The following is a 19,863-nucleotide window of genomic DNA, read 5'->3' as shown; positions in this document are numbered from 1 at the left end:
CACCTTATCCAGATGTTTTTCTTTTCTTTCTTTTAAATGTATAGATTTTTTCTCACTTGTTTTTCAGCCATTTTAACACTCGTATTTTTGTGGTACTCTAATTAAAGGCAGGTTAAACTGCTGGGGTCCTATCTTAATTGGAAGTTTAAACTAGGGGGTGGAGGAGAGAGCGATACGGCAGTCATGTGGCCAGCATCAAGGATCTTATCTCAGCTTCAGGTGCTCTGCTTTTTCGGATAATCCTCATCTCCGTTTTGTTAGTGGGCATCCAAAACACATTTAATTTTATTTTGCTTCTAACCATGGGTACAGATGCGTTAAAATAAACAGATGACTGGTTAAATCTGGTGCATTTGGGAGTCCGTGTGAATGATTTGCAATCTGTTTAGCTCAGACTCTGCTTGTATGCAGTGGCCTTCTCTTTTGTGCTGTGAAGGTAGAGGTTTCATTTCCTGTGGTAGAACAGTATGGGGACAGATGGGAGGGGGAGGCAGATGAGACTGAGTACACACTGTCCAACAGTAACCTGAGGAGATGGGCCACATGACAAAAGAACAGACACACGTTAGCATCAAATCATTACTATTCCCCTGTGAACATCTCAGTCTCGCTGAGCTGGGTGGACACTGGTTCTTGGTAGTGTTTCTAAGCCTGGATTAGCCGGAGTGCTGTGCTCCATTACACCATGTCCATAGTTATTGTCTCTGCCTGTTTGGAAAGATGCAGACACCAGTAACTGAGTGCTTATGGCTGTTTATTATCTGCTAGGCCTAAGGGATATTTGTTAGCTGGGTTAAACCATTCCTTTAGATGTTTTTTTTTGTATCATAGGATGATTACTAACGTGAAAACACAGTCACTTATCAATCGAGTTGCCATCTCAAAACTATTTTAAAAGGGTTCCAGGTTTGAGCAGCTGGTGTTCCAAGCTGGACTGTAACTCTAAACCTGACATGTCCTTAAGTGCAAGCATAAGTCATTGTTGTCATTTTCTAGGCAATGATATTCTTCTCTTTAAAGGAAATTGAGTGGAGAGGAAATCTGAAAAGAAGCGCAGAGAAAATCATTTTAAAATTGCACATGCCATACATTTTAGAAAGATGTCTTTATTTATATTTAAAGCGCATACTTCAGAGCAGCCCTGTGGCACAGCAGGTAGCACTGCTGCCTCATTGTTCCAGGTTCCTTGGTTCAATGTCTGTGTTCCATATTTTCTGGAAGGAGCTGAAGTCAGTAAGGGCAGGCTTACCTAAGGGTGCATTTTCACACATCCTCTCATTTCTATAGAATTACCATTCTGTGTCCTGTTATTTACATTGCCCTCATGGCACTCTTGGTTTTGTATACGTCACTGTAGCTAATTTATATTCTTCAATAGCTAAGAAGCTACATACAGCTGAAAATGTGAAGAAAATTGAGACAGAGGAAAAAACGTACGATAATTGCTGAATGGTAAGATTCAGAGCAGTTTATGCACACAAGAATTAGCCTGGCACAAGAGCACAACATGCCAGAGTGAACACCTGAAGAGGAGTGAGTGAGCGTTGCGGTATGAATGATAAATGATGGACGACAGAATATGGGCATAAATGATAAACGAGGCTCATATTTATACCAGAGCATGCACTAAACTCTGTGGTCTCAGTAAACAACTCGGTTCTCATTTACACTTCCATTTAATTTCAGTCTCGCAGCAATGCTAGCAAACACATTGGAGTGGTATAGGAAATCTATTCAAATCACTCTGGATACAAAAACATTTACTGTTCTCTTTAAATCAGTGGATTAAACCTTAGCTTAAAATGGAATTTGATAATGTGATTACCTCTGAATAGACGAGTCATTTTATCCTTTGTGTCGCGTATTCGAGAGGAACAATGTTCCTCAGTCTGTTCATACCCACTTCCTGTGGGTAAACATCCAGACCTGCTGTTTTATCTGGACACTAGATCCCTATTTCCCTATTTAAATTATATTTTTTATTATATTATAAATAAATTATTTTTATTTACTAGCACTGAATTATGGATATCTCCTTTTAAATTGTGTGCTTTTGGGACGAATGCTGAAAGTTGGGGCTGGCTGCATTGTCCAGAACGCCTCCGTCCTCATTAATAGAAAGCATGGGACTGGAATGAACGTCACTCTGCCCCACACAGGCTCATCTGTAGTGTGGTGACTCATTGGATTTTTCCTGCTCTGTTGATTTCCAATGCAGATGTGCCTGAGCATGCTGGAGTGTACTGTATGAAAACCCTCTCCCCATGATTTCCTTTTTAATCCATGCTGGGTACATCTAGCTACACAGGCTGCTCTAATCTCTTAAAGATTCCCTTAGCTGTAGGCTCTCTGAGATCTGTGTGTGTATATGCAGTGGATATAAAAAGTCTGCACACCTCGGTTAAAAAAATTTAAAGCAAGCTAAATCATGTCAAGAATTTTTCTACCCTCGCTGAAATTACAACATATAAAAAAGAAAAAAATGGGTTGTGGTTTTTATGTATTTATTTGCTTATCTATTATAAATTGTTCTTATATTATTATGTGGCTATGTTCAAAATGAACCGATCAAATTCAGTCTTGTATTCTAAAGTCATTATCATACAGCTGCCATCAATGAATTGATTCGGCAGCATTAAAAGAGCTTCTCTCTGCGTGTGACAACAATCTCTCAGGGCTATGGGGAAGGGAGGCCAGGCAAGTCCTTTTCTCACAAAAACATCCAAGCTCAAATAAATCACCCCCAAACCATGTGCTGTGGTCTGATACCAATTTCAAAAAATTTCATAATTCGAAAAGGTATGGGGTTATCACCAAAATAACCCCATACCTACAGAGTCAAGTCAAAAGTCAAAGAAGCTTTATAGTCACTTCGACCATATATAGCTTATGCAGTACACAGTAAAGTGAAACTACGTTCCTCCTAGACCACAGAACAAAACAAAGTAAAGGTGACGTGGACAAACATAGAGCTTAACTATTACTACAAGGTGCAATTCTTTAAAAACTCAACATACATAAGTGCACCAGATGACAAGACACACAACGCTGACTCTTGTGCAAAAAACAGTGTTTGACAGTGGGTGCAAAGAAGGATAGAAACGGGTTTAGGACGGTGAATATAGCCGGGCTGCATGGTGGTGGCAGCATCAACGCTTTAAGGAGGATGTAGAACCGAGGCTTTTATCAAAGTGAAGGGCATCATGAATAGAACACCAGCTGATTTCAGTGCCTGGTGTCTGCTCGTAACCTGACGATGAAAAGGAATTTCACCTTTTAGCAAGACAGCGACACAAAGGAACGGCTTGACCAAAAGATGATCAATGTTTTTGAATGATCTATCCAGACTTCAGACCTAAATCTAATCTAAAAATCTGTGGGGAAACCTCAAGCAGTGCACAGGAGATTCCCTTACAATTTGATGGCTCTAGAGTGTTTTTGCAAGAAAGACTGGGAGAATATTGCCGTGCTGTCAAGATGTGCCATGCTGATAGACTCTTACCCCAAAAGACTGAGTGGTGTAATAAAATCCAAAGGTGCTTCAACAAAGTAATAGATTAGAGGTGTGCACACTTTACAGGTTATTGCAAGTTTTATATTATAAAACTTTTCACAGAAACCTGACATTTTTAACAGGGCTGTGTAGCATGTTTATATCTTATTTATAAACACAGTTAAAAGAATACTGCTCTGCTTCATCACCAGCATTTCTGCTTCTACACAGAGTGTGCGAGGGATGGAGAGGAGTCTCTGTTATTAATGCCAGGAGCTCTCATTCTCCAGTCCATTTTATCCCTGTTCTATTTTACAATCATATGAAAATGACTGCAAAGACACACATCCATGCATACACACATTTCTTTTCTTTTTTCTTTTTTTCCTGTGGAATAATAATCAGTTGAATGAGGACCTGTGCACAGTCGAGATCAGTGCGATACTTGCATCTGTCTGTTCTAATAGATTCTCCTCCCAGCATGCAAAATGCTTGGCGGAGAGAAACATGTCTCTGCATTTTCTCCTCCGTTTGCATTCCCTTGTCAAGGCTGCTCTTCCCCGAAGTGAGTGACAGGTCAAGGTACAGCTCTTACGCTGCTACAGCTCGCTGGAGAGAGTAACAGTGGTGAAGCTCTGCAGGAAACAAACATGTTCTCAACATCATGGGAACGAATTCTCTCTCTCTCTCTCTCTCTCTCTCTTCTGTTCTCTAGAAGTAAGATATAAAAAGCCACAGTGTGTGCTCTTAACACTTCCTGAAGTCTCACCTTCGTTTTTGCTAGTGAAAGGATGCAGAAAGCTGTCTGAGTGACCTTTTAGTGGGTTGTGGATTGTGCTCTGTCAGCCTGTGTGTGCGTGGGTGAGTATTAATTACATGTTGTAGCATTAGCATGAGAGGCCAAGCGCTTGTCAGTTTGCAAATGTCAACACGTGAACTTCAGCCTCTTCTAGCAGGGAACAAATGTAGCGAACAACGCTGGGTGAATTCGGGTCGGTCCTGTTCTCATTGACTACAGGTGGAGGCGTAACTTATTCCCCTATTCTGACCTTAATTTTTTTTCCTAAGGGAATGAAAGGTGTAATTTTTTTTTTTTTGCTCTGAGCGAGAGTGAACAGGTTGCAGCATTTCTGAAAGCAGGTTTGTGCTGCAGTTGTGAAGGTTTTGTACAGTGCAGATCTGACAAAAGTCTCTCAGCCTTTTAGAGATTAGAAGAATGTTTTCATAGAGAAGGGGACAATTTCAAGGTACACCATGCTGCTCTTTGTGAAAGCTTCTAGATTGGTGCAGTCAGACTGGCACTAACAATTCTACAAATAAAAACAAGTTTATTTAAGACAACGTATTAGGGTTGTCAAATTCCTTTAATTGCAGTATTTAACTAGGGCCATGTCCACACTAATACATATTCATTTAACCTCCTACAACCTGGCGTCCACATATGTGGACATCACATTTTTGGGGATGTGCACTATAATACTTAATTCTTTGTAACTGGAAACTGTTGTACACCAAAGAAGTGGCTTCATGTTCAAAGATAATACCTGGTTATTATATTTATTGGTTCCCTCTAACCCCAAGTAGGTATAAGAAATCTAAAATGCAAGCTGAGACGGTGTTTTTAGTCAATGAAAACATATACTTTTGAAATCGCTCTCCGAAGTAGATAAATTTGAAAACAGCGTTTTTCGTGTCGCAGTGTGGATTGTGAAAACGGGGGCTTTCGAAAACGATGACGCATTTTTAGCCATGTGACGCAGTCTTGTGTTAAATTCAGCTAAGATAAAGTCTATATTTTCGCTCGCTATTGCAACTTTATACTCCTGTGTTACTCGCCGCAACAACGCCACCTCACTGTCGGTCCATTTAAAAAACTTGATGCTTTTCCTCGACATATTGCGACGTTTCAGAGAGCCGCAAAGTAAATAAACGCCAGGTGGAAACGACAGGTCGAAGCGCCTTCCGTTTTACTCATGCGCAGTACAGGGACCTGAGTGTTTTCAGACGTTTCAGTGTGGATGAGCAACTTTTGGGAAGCAATTGAAAACGATAATGTGCACGCGGAGCGTTTTTAGACGCCATTTTTCAAATTTATCTGGATTAGTGTAGACGTAGCCTAGGTTTAGGAAGGATTGCTATGACTTGATAACCTGAAAATCTTTTGTCACTACATACATAGGGTATGACAATGGCACAGAAACAAGAAGACACTAATTGCCAGCTTAAAACTATTACATTATTACATAATTAAAAAAAAAAAAAAAATATATATATATATATATATATATATATATATATATATATATATATATATATATATATATATATATATATATATAATATATATAAATTGCATTTGTTTTTTTTGTTTTTTTTTTCCTTTTACATCTTAGGACATTTGCAAGCTTTTTAAACAATTTGAGTTCTGAGCCCTAATGGGGAAAAAAAAAAAACATTTCAGTGTTCATGATGTTCAAGTGATGTTCCTGATGGGAAAAATGTTTTAAAACCATTTTGAAAGAGAACATAATGTAGTCTATAGAAATACACCAGCAGTAAGAAATAGTTTTATAATCACTCCGTAGTATAAGGGCGTGCCGCGTTCTCAATGCACATTTGTTTAATGGCGTTTGATGAACACCAATTCACTGGGGTGAGATGATAAAATCATATAAGTCTGAAACTAGACCAGCACTGCAGGGGGGACTGGGAACAATAACACTTGGGCAGATTGGGACTGCAGCAAACGTGCCCAGTGTGAAAACACACCTCAGTGATTAGTGAGTCTGGCACCATAACTTTTTTTTTTTTTTTTTTTTACTGGTCATGTAGTTTTTATGTAGAAAGTTAGTAAAAAATTGAGAATGACAGATGGTCTAGGGAGCTGCAGACATTTACATTAATTTAGGATAATGCTCTCGAGCGATTTAGGGGTGGTTTATAAAATCATACTTTTTTGCTAAAATATTTTATAGACAGGCTCGTGTTTTGTTTTTTGTTTTTTTAATAAAACAAGTGGATGACACTATGCATGAAAGTGTTAACAAATTTCTTTATGGCTATACCTCTTCCACATGTCCTGATATGATGGAGTACTTTTCTCACATCCTGCTCTGGTTTATTTTCGTTGTTCTTACTTTCTCTTTCTTCATGTTCTCTGGAGATTGTAAAAAGGCCTCTACTACTGCCTCTGCTTCTGCTGCTGGTTAAATCTTTCTTCCTCCTTGGCATGATACTGAAGCTTTGCTTAGCCAGGCATCTCCAGTATCCAATAAAATTATAACTCCTTTTTTTCCCCCCACTTGTACAATATGTGTGCCAGTAGAAGTAATAATAATGATGGAAAATGTAGCCAGGAGAACATGCAGCATGTGTGACTGACTCATTATTGCAGCCGGCAGTGCTGCACAGTTTGCTTTGAACTGCGGCTGATTGATTGCTCAGCCCGTGCTGACTCCTGTTGGAGGGTTTGTCTTGTTCCTTTGGCCTCCAGTTCGTGTTAATACCTGTTCTGTTACCCCAACAGCTCTCTCCAACACTGGTTCGGTTTATACATTCATTCTAACCACATCAGCACATGGACTGAGCTGTAGTTTGTAGCCAAATTGATTAGTGTGCAGAGTTATTGTATCTGAGTCTTATTTTATTTTATATCAAGAGTAGAGTTTGGTCCACAAGGGAAGACCAAAGTTTGATCTGTGAAGTCCAGCTCTCTGACTTGATGGTATTTATGTGATAATCATTAATAAATAAAGGTAAGAATTCCTTCTCAGACCAGCGTTATATATGACAGGTGAAAGAGAATGCTCTTGCTTGCTATATTATATTCTTAAATTGGGTAGTAGCTTAATTTTTAGGATTAGAGAAGAAAGCAAGCTCAGTGGTAAAATTCAGCTAAACATTTTATGCGAGGCAAACCAAGTTTCAGCACTTGTACACCAACTGAGAAACCTGTCGTGAAAAAGATCCACCTCTATACCTGCAATATCACTCACTTGACGCTGAGGTATCCCAGGTTGAGGCGTCACTGTGGGATTGCCAGACTGACTGGTGATGACACAGCAGTCTTTGTCTACAAGTGCGTAACAGGCCTTACTCTCAGATCAGGAAGAACAGCCTTGTTTCTCTCTCTCTCTCTCTCCTTCCCTGCAGGCACCTTGTTATTCTTTATTTGCAGATAGATGTTCCAATAATGACGCTCATTTTCCCTCTTGCCACCTTGACAGCACAGCAGTGTGTCAGCATTATTTTTAGCACTGAATTGTTAAGACTGTGCCAAGATTATCACAGGTTATAGGGTCTATATGTTCCCCTGAGCACGAGATAAGCATGAGGAACTTTACAGAATGCAGAGTCTGCTGCTTTCACAAGCCTAGATTATGTGAGGCAGGGAGATGTTCATCAGCACCTAGCCACCGCACATATCCTATAACCCTGACTGAGCGAGTGTGTCACTCACACCTTCTCACAGCAACAGAGGAAATGGTTCTCGTGTTCAACATGAGGGAGAAAGAGGAATCCGAGGATAAAGAAAAGTCCGAATCGAGTTTACTCCCGAGTCGCACTAATGCCCCTGCCGGCTTCGTCGCCGCTGTACCGCACTGCTATCGACCAGCTATTTTTGTGCTAACCAGCAGCTCAATATAATGCAATGTTCATTTCTCTAATCCTCCTGGCCAATTAAAATACACCCAGGCTGCTGCAGCTGCTTGAAGCTTTGCTCTCAGCAGCCAAAAAACCCTAAAAGCACTGATCTGAAGGACTGAAGAGATGTGTTTACTTCTGGATTTAGCTTTTCCTCTTAGAATCATTTCTAATGAATATAGACCCCCCTGTTATTTTGACACTTTGGCTTTATTGTTAATGTACCATTCTGTAAACAATCATTGTTATAAAGCAGTCCACACCACCACCTACAGAGCTTACTGCACAGCTTCCAAAGATACCACTATAAACCATTTTCCTTTTCCAAAAGCAATCACGAGGCATATTTCCAAGACTACTATCGTGACTATAGGCCCAGAATAATGTCATTTTAGCCGACTAAGCATTTCTCTCCCCCTTTTTTTTTGTGGTTTTAAAATGTTGTTTGCATGATATAAAAAATATCATTATCTTTATTGGGAGCCACAGAAAAATAACATTTTTGTGAGAGGAAATGATGAAACATTAGCCACACATTACTAGACAAACACAAAACAAAACGTATGGCAATGCTTCAAAACACAGGAGAGAGACTTTTTTCCTCTTTCTTTTTTTTTTTTTTTTTTTTTTTGATGGAGCCAACTACAGTGAGTCTAAGGGAGCTCCCTGAGGTAATTAATCCATCAACATGGCTCGACGATAAGCGCTTTGCCAAAATATACTGGAAAAAAATATAAAAATGGAGGAAAAGCTTCAAGCCCATATTTAATAAAAACTTGTTTTTAATTTGTACGGTAAAAAACTAATTAGAAGAATTATTATTATTTTTACTAACTAAATATCCTAAAATACTCAATACAGCTTGGTTTTTAACCAGTCTGAGCTGGTCAAGCTGGTATTTTCCCACTTCCCCATTACTTAATTACACTGATTATTAAGAGATCTTCTAATAGCCCTTCTGGTGTGTTATTTTCTTGTCTGATGTTGCATTAGTAGCAGTAACATACAAACTCTCTCCATCTGCTTTAGCAGACTCTAGGCTTTCAGCAGCTGGCATGTCGGACCATGTCGTATTTTTAGATTTTTAAGCAAAAATGTTTAAACAAAATGATAATCTGTTGAATGTTTAAAGGTGCCCCGATCACCCAGTGCACTGAATAACATAAAATCTGCCTTCTGGCCAGGACTTTATCAAGCCTGAAGCCTGAATTTTCCCATGTGCCCGTCTTTTAAAGTTGATTAAAAGCTGATCAAAAGTTGTAATGGCACAGCTTGCAACATGCTCTTATGTTAATGGATTTTTACACAGGAGTCAACAGTCATGATGTAAGCAGTGTGGCAAGCCTCCAAGTTGAAGAATTTAAACCCTTTGAGAAAACTGACCCACATTAATCAAGCAAAAATAAGTATATTTGATGTTGCATGCATGCTTCTGAACCACCATTAAGATGTTTTCTGGTGTTTGCTAATGGATGAAATGCCAGATATAAAAGCAGTATATTTTAGGATCCGTATCCATACAGATTTCAATACTAGACTAGATAAACAGTAAAATGTGAATATGGGAGAGAAGGGGGAGGGGTGTGTGAGTGGGTGAGGTGAGGTAGGTGAGTGGAGTGAGGTGGGGGGAGTGGGGTGAGGTGAGGTAGGTGAGTGGATTGAGGTGGGGGGTGAGGGGAGTGGGGTGAGTGTGGGGAGGGGAGTGGGGTGAAGTGAGGTAGTGCAGTGGAGTGAGGTGAGGGCAGTGGGGTGAGGGCGGGGAGGGGAGTGGGGTGAGGTGCGGTAGGGGAGGGGGTGAGGTGAGGGTTGTTAGTTAAGGTTCCTACTTCGTATTGCCTGCCTTTGTCACCAAAACTATAACTAATGAAAAATAAATTTCCCGTTCTTTTAGATTTGCAGTACTGATCTGATGGTCTGTTTTGTTTGGGTTAAACCTGATGTCACTTCAATATTAATATCTGGTCAAATTCACCATATTACATAAGGAATGAAACACGAGCAGACATGCTGTTAGAAGAGGCTAATCATTGACATGGTGGAGCTGGGACGTGGGGAAATCAGTGTTCATTGACAAATGATCAACTTCACAAAGTCATAATTTTTTATTTATTAAAGAATGACACATTTTTGTTTTGTTTTGTGTTTTTTAGCACATTTTAAATATTTTGTGTTGTTGGGCATCTGTGAAGCTTGTTTATCTCCTACATTTAGCAGCCATAAACAGCCGTTCTCACCCTTTAAGAAAAAGTTAACAAGACCAGAAAATTGCCGCTTGTTCCTGGGAAACTGCAAAGCTCAGTGCCATCTGTCCTCAAGAATCTACACACGTGGAAAACTCTAGAAAACCCAATGTGGAAACTCATTTTCTTCAAAAATAAATAATAAAATTAAATAAATAACTTTCCTCACATTATACCTCACCATATCAGTGAATATATTTGTCTTCAAGTTGTCACATTTTTACAGGCTTTTGTTATGATGATTATTTGAAGTGTCCATCATCATGCTAGTCCCTAAGAATGAGCTGTTTCTATAGAAACAATAATGCTTGCTGTCCACAGCTGGATTAAAGAGCTTGCATTACTGTTAAAAATCATAATTGCAGAGTAAAGCTCTTCCTTCATCCCTTCCTTTCTGCCTTCCTGCCTTCATTTTTAACTCGGGGTAGTATACTTCTGCTGGCTGCCATCAGGCCCTGCTGATGCCTTGCACATGCCTTGAACAGGAAATAAAAGTAACCGAAGGCAGAATGGAATCATCGTCATGGTGGCAATTAATGCTGTTTACTCTGCTAACTACCAGAAGGACCAAACCTGTTAGTTTTTTTTGTTGTGTTTTTAATACTCAACCCACTGCCCTAATCATCTAACAGATCTCTGGCTTATGCTGCCTCCCAGATGGGTCATGAACAGCAGTCTGTTATAGAGAGCAGCCAGTAATGGAGCTGCAAATGGATTTGTGTAACACAAGCTGCTCTTGTTGCACATGCTCGGGCACAGGTTAAAGGATGAGCTCTAGTGCAGCAGGATGCTGTGTGTATTTCCTCAGAACAGTGTGTGTGGGTGGGTGAGGCCTAAGTGTAGCTGTCCCTTAATCTAGATTCTACCCAAATGCTTTCCATACAGCTCTTGGAGTTCCTGAGACGCAAATCTGCATTCTCTCTAAAGCAAGTCCAACACGTTTATGTCCCATATTGCTCTCTCTTTCTTCGTTTCAGTGCGTGCATTCTGAAAATAACCTTCTCCATCTACTTTTCCTCATTATCTCCACTTTTCACACATCCACATTTTTTTTTTTTTGTTCTTCTTTCCAAGTATGATGATGGTCTGGCTCTCTAGTCCACATGTCTCACTCAGTCTTTCGTACTCAGCCACTGTCTCTCACTTTTTCTGCTCTATTGTCTCCATATGGTTGTGCTCTAATAAGCCACGCTTGTCTACACGAGTGAAGCCCATCGGGGCCATCTGTCCCACACAGCTAATGGCTTAAGTGAATTAGGCCGTCTCTACACGGGCCCTGAACAGAGCTCATGATGCCGATCACCTCCATTGATCCGATTGATCAAGGCATGCTGAGAGCACTGTAGTGTAGCCGGTGTGCCTTCCTGTGTGATTTTCTCGGATAATTTATCCTGAGGGAGAACAGAGGAAATGGAGACTTGCTGCCTCTGAGCATTGCACAGATGGGCAACCTGACGATACTCACTATTGTAAATGTGTGTATGTGTGTGGTGAGAAAAGTAAAGAGAATCAAGGAAAAAAGAGGTGAAGCTCATTTGGAACATATGGGACGTATTTGATATTTAAAAATTGCCTCTGGAAACTGATGAGCTTTTAAAGAGCTTGGTTTTAGCAGTCTCATTTTTTTCCTTACTCTAAACCATAGTAAGCCAAGTCTAAGCCTGAACAACCCTGTCAAATGTTCCATGTTTGGATTGTTAAGGCTTTCTTGTCCTTTGTAAGGTACATTTGTTTTCTATAGTCCCTGAAATAATCAATGACAGCCTGGGGTTATGCAGTTACCACAAAAAAGGTAAGCTTTAACAGCTCTGTGTGTGTGTGTGTGTGTGTGTATGTATATATATGTTATTATATAATATATAATATATAATATATTGTGGTATAAGTCAGAAGTGGTGGAACCGGCAACAGGGTCATGGGTGGCCAAGGCTCATTGATGCACGTGGGGAATGAAGGCTGGCCTGTGTGAGCCAATTCAAGAAACCAGCTACTGTTGCTCAAATTTCTGAAGAAGTTAATGCTGGTTCTAATAGAAAGGTGTCAGAATACACAGTGCATGATGGTTCAGCGCTGTTTTGGCAGCAAAAGGGGGACCAACACAATATTAAGCAGGTGGTCATAATGTTTTGCCTGGTTGCTGTAAATAGTCCTGTTTATTTAAAAAGCTTTTCAGCAAAATATTCATTTTCTAATAGATTTGTTCGTTGCCCTCCTTAACTGTTGGTGTAGGGGTTGTGCCGTGGCTATACATGACTTCACTGCAAGCTTGATTGCTTTGTCTAAAAAAAAAATTCTGGGGAGGACAATATGTGGTCTGATCTTCATCCAGATGTTTAATTGCTGTCATAGTGAAGGAACCTGTACTGGGAATAGCTGAGTAAAGCAGGAGGAATAAAAATGAGAAAATGCCATAAAAAGCATTTAAGCATTTTCTTTAAGCAGCAGATGTTGTCCCGTCACTTACTCACTGATGAAGTGTGATGGAAGAGGTTTGGTCAGCCTCCAAGTGAGACTGTTTACCCACTGACTTTTTTTTTTTTTTTCTTCCTTCATCTGAAGTGCTAGGGCTCTCGGTGCCCGAAATGCTCCCAAAATGCCCTTCCTGCATAGATGCCAGCCAAATTCATTTTCCTGCCTCTTCTGATTGATTAATTGGTGGAGTTAAATGGCTGTGTTAATGGCTTTTCTGTATGCCGTCCAACAAGCCGGCTGTAGAGGCGCAGAGGCGAGCAAACGAAGTGTGTCAGTCTCTCTGCACAGTTCTTTCTCTTGGGAACAGCTGCATGCTTGCATACTTAAGCAGAATGAAATGTTCGATGTCCCTTGAAATGCTTAGCTAGGGTAGGTATGATTGCGTTATAGTATGTGACCTTTTGTTTTTTAGTATTGTTTTTTTTTTAAATACTGAATGAAATGGATTGCTAGCAACTCATTCATTTTCCCCAGATCAGTTTCCTAGTCTAGTGGTTGTTCTTGCTTTTGTTTACAGCAGCAGCTCCTTAAAAATCTAGGTTGGATTTCACAGTTCCCCCCTGGGGGGTGAAAACCAACCTACGTTTAAGGGGGAGCATGTGTGCACTATCTAAGCCTTTTTGTAATCATGTTACATGGCTACCTCTGCTGTTGTTTCTAGCATGTACATACCTGTATCACACACACTGAAGAATGCAGTATTGCTGACCAGAGCTAAAACATCTGTTTATTTACGAGTAGGAAGCTCTGCCCGTTAGATTAGTTTTTTTTTTTAATTGTTTGACACCCCCCCCCCTCAGCGCACCACCTTTCCTCACTTCCATGTTGTCTTTCAGCGTATAAAGAGGATGCAGTATGTAAAGACTAAATGAAATATTTAATAGAAACTTCCTCTTCAAGAAGAAGAATTGTGTTATTATAGCTAGGGTGCTGCTGCTATATGTTGGCATGTTGTAGATACATTTCCTGAAGCGTTACGAACCCTAAACACCATCCCCTGTTTTGCAGAAGCAAATCTCCATCATGTCTGTTCCTCAGCAGCAGAGCTGGGCTGTGCATTACGGAGGCAGTGTGTGGTGTCTGGCATTCTGTCAGTCTGTTATAAGCATTCTGTTATAAGCTGCTAACAGTGTGCCTTTCAACACTGCTCTGGCTGTAAATGTGTCAGGGCACAGATTTATCCGTCTGTGGTCAAAGGACTATCTGGTATGTTTGAGATACACTTGTTATATTGGGTTGCAAGCAGGCTAATTAACAAAAACTGAATTCTAGCATTCAAGCTTGACTTGAAAGTTTGCTATTGCATCATGTGCCAGTCATAATGAATTTGGGATCTGGCCTACTGAAGATCTGGCACTTTTGCGGCATGCTAATGGGCCGCCGTGCATCCACGCTCCTTCCAGTGTTGCACTACTGTTAACACTCTAAAGCTAACCCCCATATGATGGATGGAGTCTGACAGACAGCTGGCTGCTGGGACTGAGCAGTGACCTCACCACGATGAATTCAAGATCACTTTCACTCACAGCAGGGCGCGGTGCCATGCAAGAAGACACTTTGGGATGTGTACAGAAAGCAGGCCTTAGTGGATTTTGTGTGTGTGTGAGATTCAAGTGAGGTGCAAGGGGATTAAAGAAGTGTTTCATTTTTCCACAATAAACATAATTATGGTCTCAGTGTTGGTGGCTTTTTGGTTTCTTTTAAAGTAAGATATGATACTACATACTATATGCCTCACAGTACAAAGCTGCCTCCATTAACATAACCATTTAGCGTAAATTATTTAACTGATCTCAACCCCCCACCCATGTTTGCTATTTAGGTCAAACATCTTAAGTCTCCAGGGTTACTGAGTTGTGGCTACCACAGGATGCGGTAGAACAGTTTTGTAGTTCAAGAATGGTTCCCAGCAAACAGTGAAGCTTACAGGGTGGGTTCGAGAGGTAAAAGCATTAAATTACTTTAATGGTACAGTTGATGTCGAGGAAGCAGGATTAAAAATGCGGAACAGTTCCACCAAGCAGACTACTATTAAGTTTTTTGGTTTTATTTCATCAGGTCTTTACAATCGACCTCTTCTCTAAACAGATCTGGATGTATTGTTACACTGTGTGCTTAAATGACAATACGAAACCCGGAGCAGACATTTTCTACATTTATTTTTGGGATAGTTATTGGGTTGAAAGCAATGAGTAATGAGTTAATGGTCTTTCATGAGGATCTGCCCATAGTCGATTACCATGGATTCATTTCTGAAGGAAACATCAGGCAAATCAGCAAATAACCTCACTATACAACAACAGCGAAGTAAACTAGGTTTAGATAAGCTACTGATTACAGGTCAGTTCTTATTAGATGGAAATTGGCTCAGTTGGAGAATTTTGTGTTGCTGCATTAGCAGTATATAATAGATCTGCTGACTCACCCTGTGTATATTAGGAGGTGATTTTGTGCCATCTCATAGTGAGCTGTGCAGAAAAGTGTTTTTATGGGCTTTTTGCCTAGTATTTATCTTTAAGAAAAAAAAAAAACCACAACAACAATTGGACAAAAACAAGGTGCCAAAATCAGGGCCGCTGGGTCTGGTGCAGTGCAGATGTCCTTCTCTGGGATGTGGGATAGAGACTGAGTGACTGCATATGAACATTTCTCTCTCATGTCTTGGCAGGACTGTGCGGGGGCTGGACATTTGTCACTGTCACCTTCCGTCCGTTCTCTCTCAGATGTCACCAGGGAGACGGGAGGAAGCTACAGGGATAGGAGCGATGCAAGGTGTGAGCTGAATCTGTCTTAGTCACTTTGTGCCTCACCGTGTGCGTGCGAGTTCGTATTGGTGTGGGTGGGGTTTTTGTCGCACGTAATGGACCTAAAGGAAGGGTACATGATGAACCTTTCAGTTCGTGTTTGTTTGTGAAAAGTGTAAGGGAAAAAAAAAATCATGGGGTGAGAGTTTGCAAGGATGTGGGTGTATGTAAGCTGACGGTACACGATGGTGTTGATTGCGAGCTGCTGAAAAGCTGTTGTGGCTCAGTGCCAGTCAAACTGATGTAGGAGGCTTATAGCAACCTGGGAAAGAAAACCCAAAACATTGCTGAGTGTCTCGCTCCTCTGCCTGTCTCACACTGGGGGGAAAAAAATGGACGAGATCTTGATGGACTTGCTAATGCCAACAGCGTGTCAGACATCACTGGCCCTGGAACATTACATAAGGGCTGTGCTTCAGGACTTAATGTAAAGGTGCTGAGTGGAAGGATCAGATGTCTTGCTGCCGAGCGCCGCGCTATGAAACTTCCATCTCTTTTTACATCGTCCACATTGGGGCTGGCCAGTGTCAGACTTCTCATACCTAGACTCTTGAGACAATGTCCCAGTGTGTAGTAGTAGTATTGGAAGCAGGGGTGTCTATTAAAGAGTGTCCACATACGGCTGAACCTACAGAAATGCTTTCATTCTATTCATGAGCCCTATTCAGATGGGATTAGATTTACATGGATGCCAGGAGGGAGCCTAACATTTTGTGGAGATTCCTTTCAGAGACCACACTGCTTACTTAAGTGCTGTTTGTTTAGTAGTTTATTCATTTTAAAACTATTCAGATACACACATTGGCCATTCTGCCGGCAAAAGCTGCCTTTTGTATTAGAAAATGAGTCCAAAAAGATTCTGTATTGTCTAAAGTGTGAGCATATTCCTAGATAAAAAAAAAAAAATCGTTTAGAAGCATGTGGATTTTAAGGCTGAATAAAAAGGCTGTTATTATGTCAGCTACAGGTATAAAGCTATTTTACAATTCCCATATGCTGTAATATCATGCAAAATTAGTTTTCCAGAAAAAAGCAATTGAGCAGGTGTCTCTTTGTATCGTGTCTTAATCAACCAATGTTGTACACTGCTAAATAAATAAACATAATTGTTTCATAATCATAATGTCTGAGGCTATAATCCAGATTCATAGACGAAACAACCTGTCGGAAACTCGTCCCTCTCACATTAATGTAATTAAAGTAATAATGTTCTAACAGATAAGTAATCCTGTCTGGATAAAGCTGAAATGGGTATCAGACAGCACAATAACACAGACGTTCATTTTAGATTTGATTAAAAAAAACACTTATTTTATCAAGAAGTAGTAGTTGTGACCTGAAGATATCGTTGTTGTTGTTATATATACGACAGTCATGTTGCTCCTTTATTGTCATCCTTACAGCTAAGCCACCTGTTTGTAAGCTACAGGTTAAAATTCATGCAGAAATGTTCCCAAAATTATGAGGACTTTATGGACTAGACTTCTGATACCATGAGATATAAAACAATAATGCACATCTTATTTATTTATTTATTTTTAAAAATAGATTAACATTTTTTCCGAGAATTCAATTTATAACCATTTCTCATGAAGCACAGCTCCCGACTTTCTCCCTCACTCATTTTGGCATCCAGTCATCAATCAGGATGATTCTTTTCGGCAGAAACAAATGATTGGTTAAATAATCAGTGAAAATAGAGACCAGACAGGGTTTTGTCCTTTTTTTTTTTCTTTTTCTTTTTTTTAAAAAGCTAAATAAAGTCATCTGTTGTTTGGTTTTTCTTTTTTTTTTTGAATGAATGAATTGGTCTGTTTTGCCTATTGCCTACAGCTGTTTAATGTGCTCATATTTATTATGTTTCATTTAATGTGTTAGCACAGGAATAACCTAATAAACTTGTATAATATTTCCTTAATTTCTTGTGTATATTTACTAAGGTATTTTTATGAAATAATAATAACGAAATAATAATAATAATAATGAAATAATTTTTCCCCTGGCTGTACCTGCAGTCATATTGTGATAAGCAGCATTGTTCATGCCTAGCAGCAGACCACGAGCAGTTGAAGAGCACAGGGAGAAGTGTTAAGGCTTTTTGTACAGAATGAGCTTTGTAGTGATTATACGAAGACACACAGTGCTCACGTGAACGTTGGAGTTCAAATCCCTGCTGTAGTCAGTCTCCAAGAGCCAGCTCAAGTGCAATTACAGCCACATGCAGTTCAGCTACCATCTCACAGTCTCTCTGGGGATGGGAGTACAAAGAAATGGTTTTGGCTCGCTCTGCTTTCCTTGCACGTCATGTTCCAGACGTTTTTGAACATCATGCTCATATTTTTTTTGTTGCAGATGATAAATATGTGAAATGTGGCATTACATCAATCAGCCATAACATCGAAACTCTTGTCTAATTTTGTGTAGGTCCTTCTTGTGCTGCCTAAACAGCTCTGGACTCCTCATGATCTCTGAAGGTCTGCTGTGGTATTTGGCACTAAGATGATAGCAGCAGATCCTTGGACTTGTTTGTATAACACATCCCACAGATGCTCGGTCAGATTTGGAGGTCAAGTCAACGCCTTGACCTCTGTTATGTTCCTCAAACCATTCCTCCAGTGAGGCAGGGCACATTATCCTGCTGAAATAGGCCACTGCCCGTAGGGAATACTGTTGGCACGAAGTGGTGTACTTTGTCTGCAGTAATATTCATGTAGGTGGTATTTGGTACCCAAGGTTTGCCATCTTGCCAGGTTTCACATCTTTACACTTGCCCATTTATTTCTGCTTCTGACACTTTGAGAATGGATCTTTCACTTGCTGCCTTATATATCCCATCCCTTGACGGATGCCACTGTAAAGAGATAATCGATGTTGTTCATTTCACCTGTCAGTGGTTTTAATCTTATGGCTGATCAGTAGGCTAGTTGTCAGAGGAGGGACCTACCAAAATGTGACAGGGCACCAAACCACACTGTTCTGAAGGTAAAATACATTTCCTCAAGCAGCACATAAAGGCACGGGAAGTAAGAGCATCATACTCTGGCACGTACATCCTTTAGCTACTTAAAAAAATTAGATGGTTCATTTTTCACAGCAATTGCGAAATAATCAAATTCAGAGTCATATATCACCACGCCGGCGAAGCCGCTAATCATACACCTTCACAGTTAAACTCTGAATAAAATGCTTAGTCGAGCCAGAGGCGAGGTTGCGGTGCTTTCAGCCAGATTTCTAACAGAGCTTGTTTGTGTTGGCTCTTTTGCAATGGTTATAAAACCTTTCGCATATTTGTGGAACTGTATGTCTTACTGTATGTGTATCAGCGAGATAAGAAGAAATGTGACGAAGAGCTTCTCTTTTTGACAAGTTGACATGAGCTTTGCTCTCACACATGAGTCAAATATGCCTAAAGCCAAAAACATCAAGTATTAATGTTGACCTGTTTAAAACTGAATACTTCTGATGACTCATTTATACAAGCGCACCTTTATCATGTTTATCAGTGAAACAGCAGTATTGAAAAGGTGTTGAATGTGCAGTAATTTGTGCAGCTCTTGCATGCGAGGCATTGATATGCCTGCTGTGGTGGATCGCTTCTCTGATGAAGAGAAACACTAAGAGAACGTGTGTATATGGGAGTGTGTGTGTGTGTGTGAGGAGTGAGTGATTCTTGAAGCCTGCTGTGTGTAAGAGGGAAAATGGACACAGTGGGATGGTAAACTCAGTTGAACTGGGAGGTGAGAGCTGGAGTTTTGTGACGTCAGCTTACACAGTGTGTGCAGGAATGTTTAAAGTTTCTTTTGCCTCCAGGAAAACCTGCAGAGTAATTACATAGAGAAAGCAATGCAGGGCAGTATGTGCAGGGAAGTAATGGAGAAAGGCTTTTGCAGAGCGGTGTGTGTGTGAGAGAGAGAGAGAGAGAGAGAGAGAGAGAGAGGAGAGTGCAATTGAGCGAGAGGGTAAAGGAACAAAATCCAGGAAGAGGGAGCTGCCTGAGGTTTTGTGGCGTGGTCTATACATGAAGACATTAATAGCTCCAGGCCTGCTATTAAAGGCAACGATGGAGTGAGGGCACAGAACAAAGAGCAGGCATTAGTGTACTCCGAGAGGGAGGGAATTTACATGCTGTTGCTTGCTGCTTGCTGTTACTTCACATCTACAGCTTCATTCACACAGCTGACAACAGTGCACTTTGAAAAGCACTAGCGAG

General features: G+C 40.4%; 1 protein-coding gene across 13 annotated transcripts in view; it reads left to right on the top strand.

Annotated features, from left to right (window-relative positions):
• The window catches only part of ndst2a (N-deacetylase/N-sulfotransferase (heparan glucosaminyl) 2a), a 114,300-nt gene that overhangs the window by 39,414 nt on the left and 55,023 nt on the right, over positions 1-19,863 (top strand). For 4 of the 13 annotated variants that reach the window (XM_058382417.1, XM_058382406.1, XM_058382350.1 and 1 more), the window contains one exon: positions 15,518-15,621. The exons of the other annotated variants lie outside the window; for them this stretch is intronic. The gene's annotated coding sequence lies outside the window, so the exon portion shown is untranslated. The remainder of the gene's footprint in view (positions 1-15,517; positions 15,622-19,863) is intronic. 13 annotated transcript variants of the gene reach the window in all.

The sequence above is a fragment of the Hemibagrus wyckioides genome, linkage group LG03 (assembly GCF_019097595.1).
Source record: "Hemibagrus wyckioides isolate EC202008001 linkage group LG03, SWU_Hwy_1.0, whole genome shotgun sequence".
Lineage (NCBI taxonomy): Eukaryota > Metazoa > Chordata > Actinopteri > Siluriformes > Bagridae > Hemibagrus > Hemibagrus wyckioides.
The sequence above is the reverse complement of the archived record's forward strand: the minus strand, read 5'-3'. Positions and strand labels throughout refer to the sequence as shown.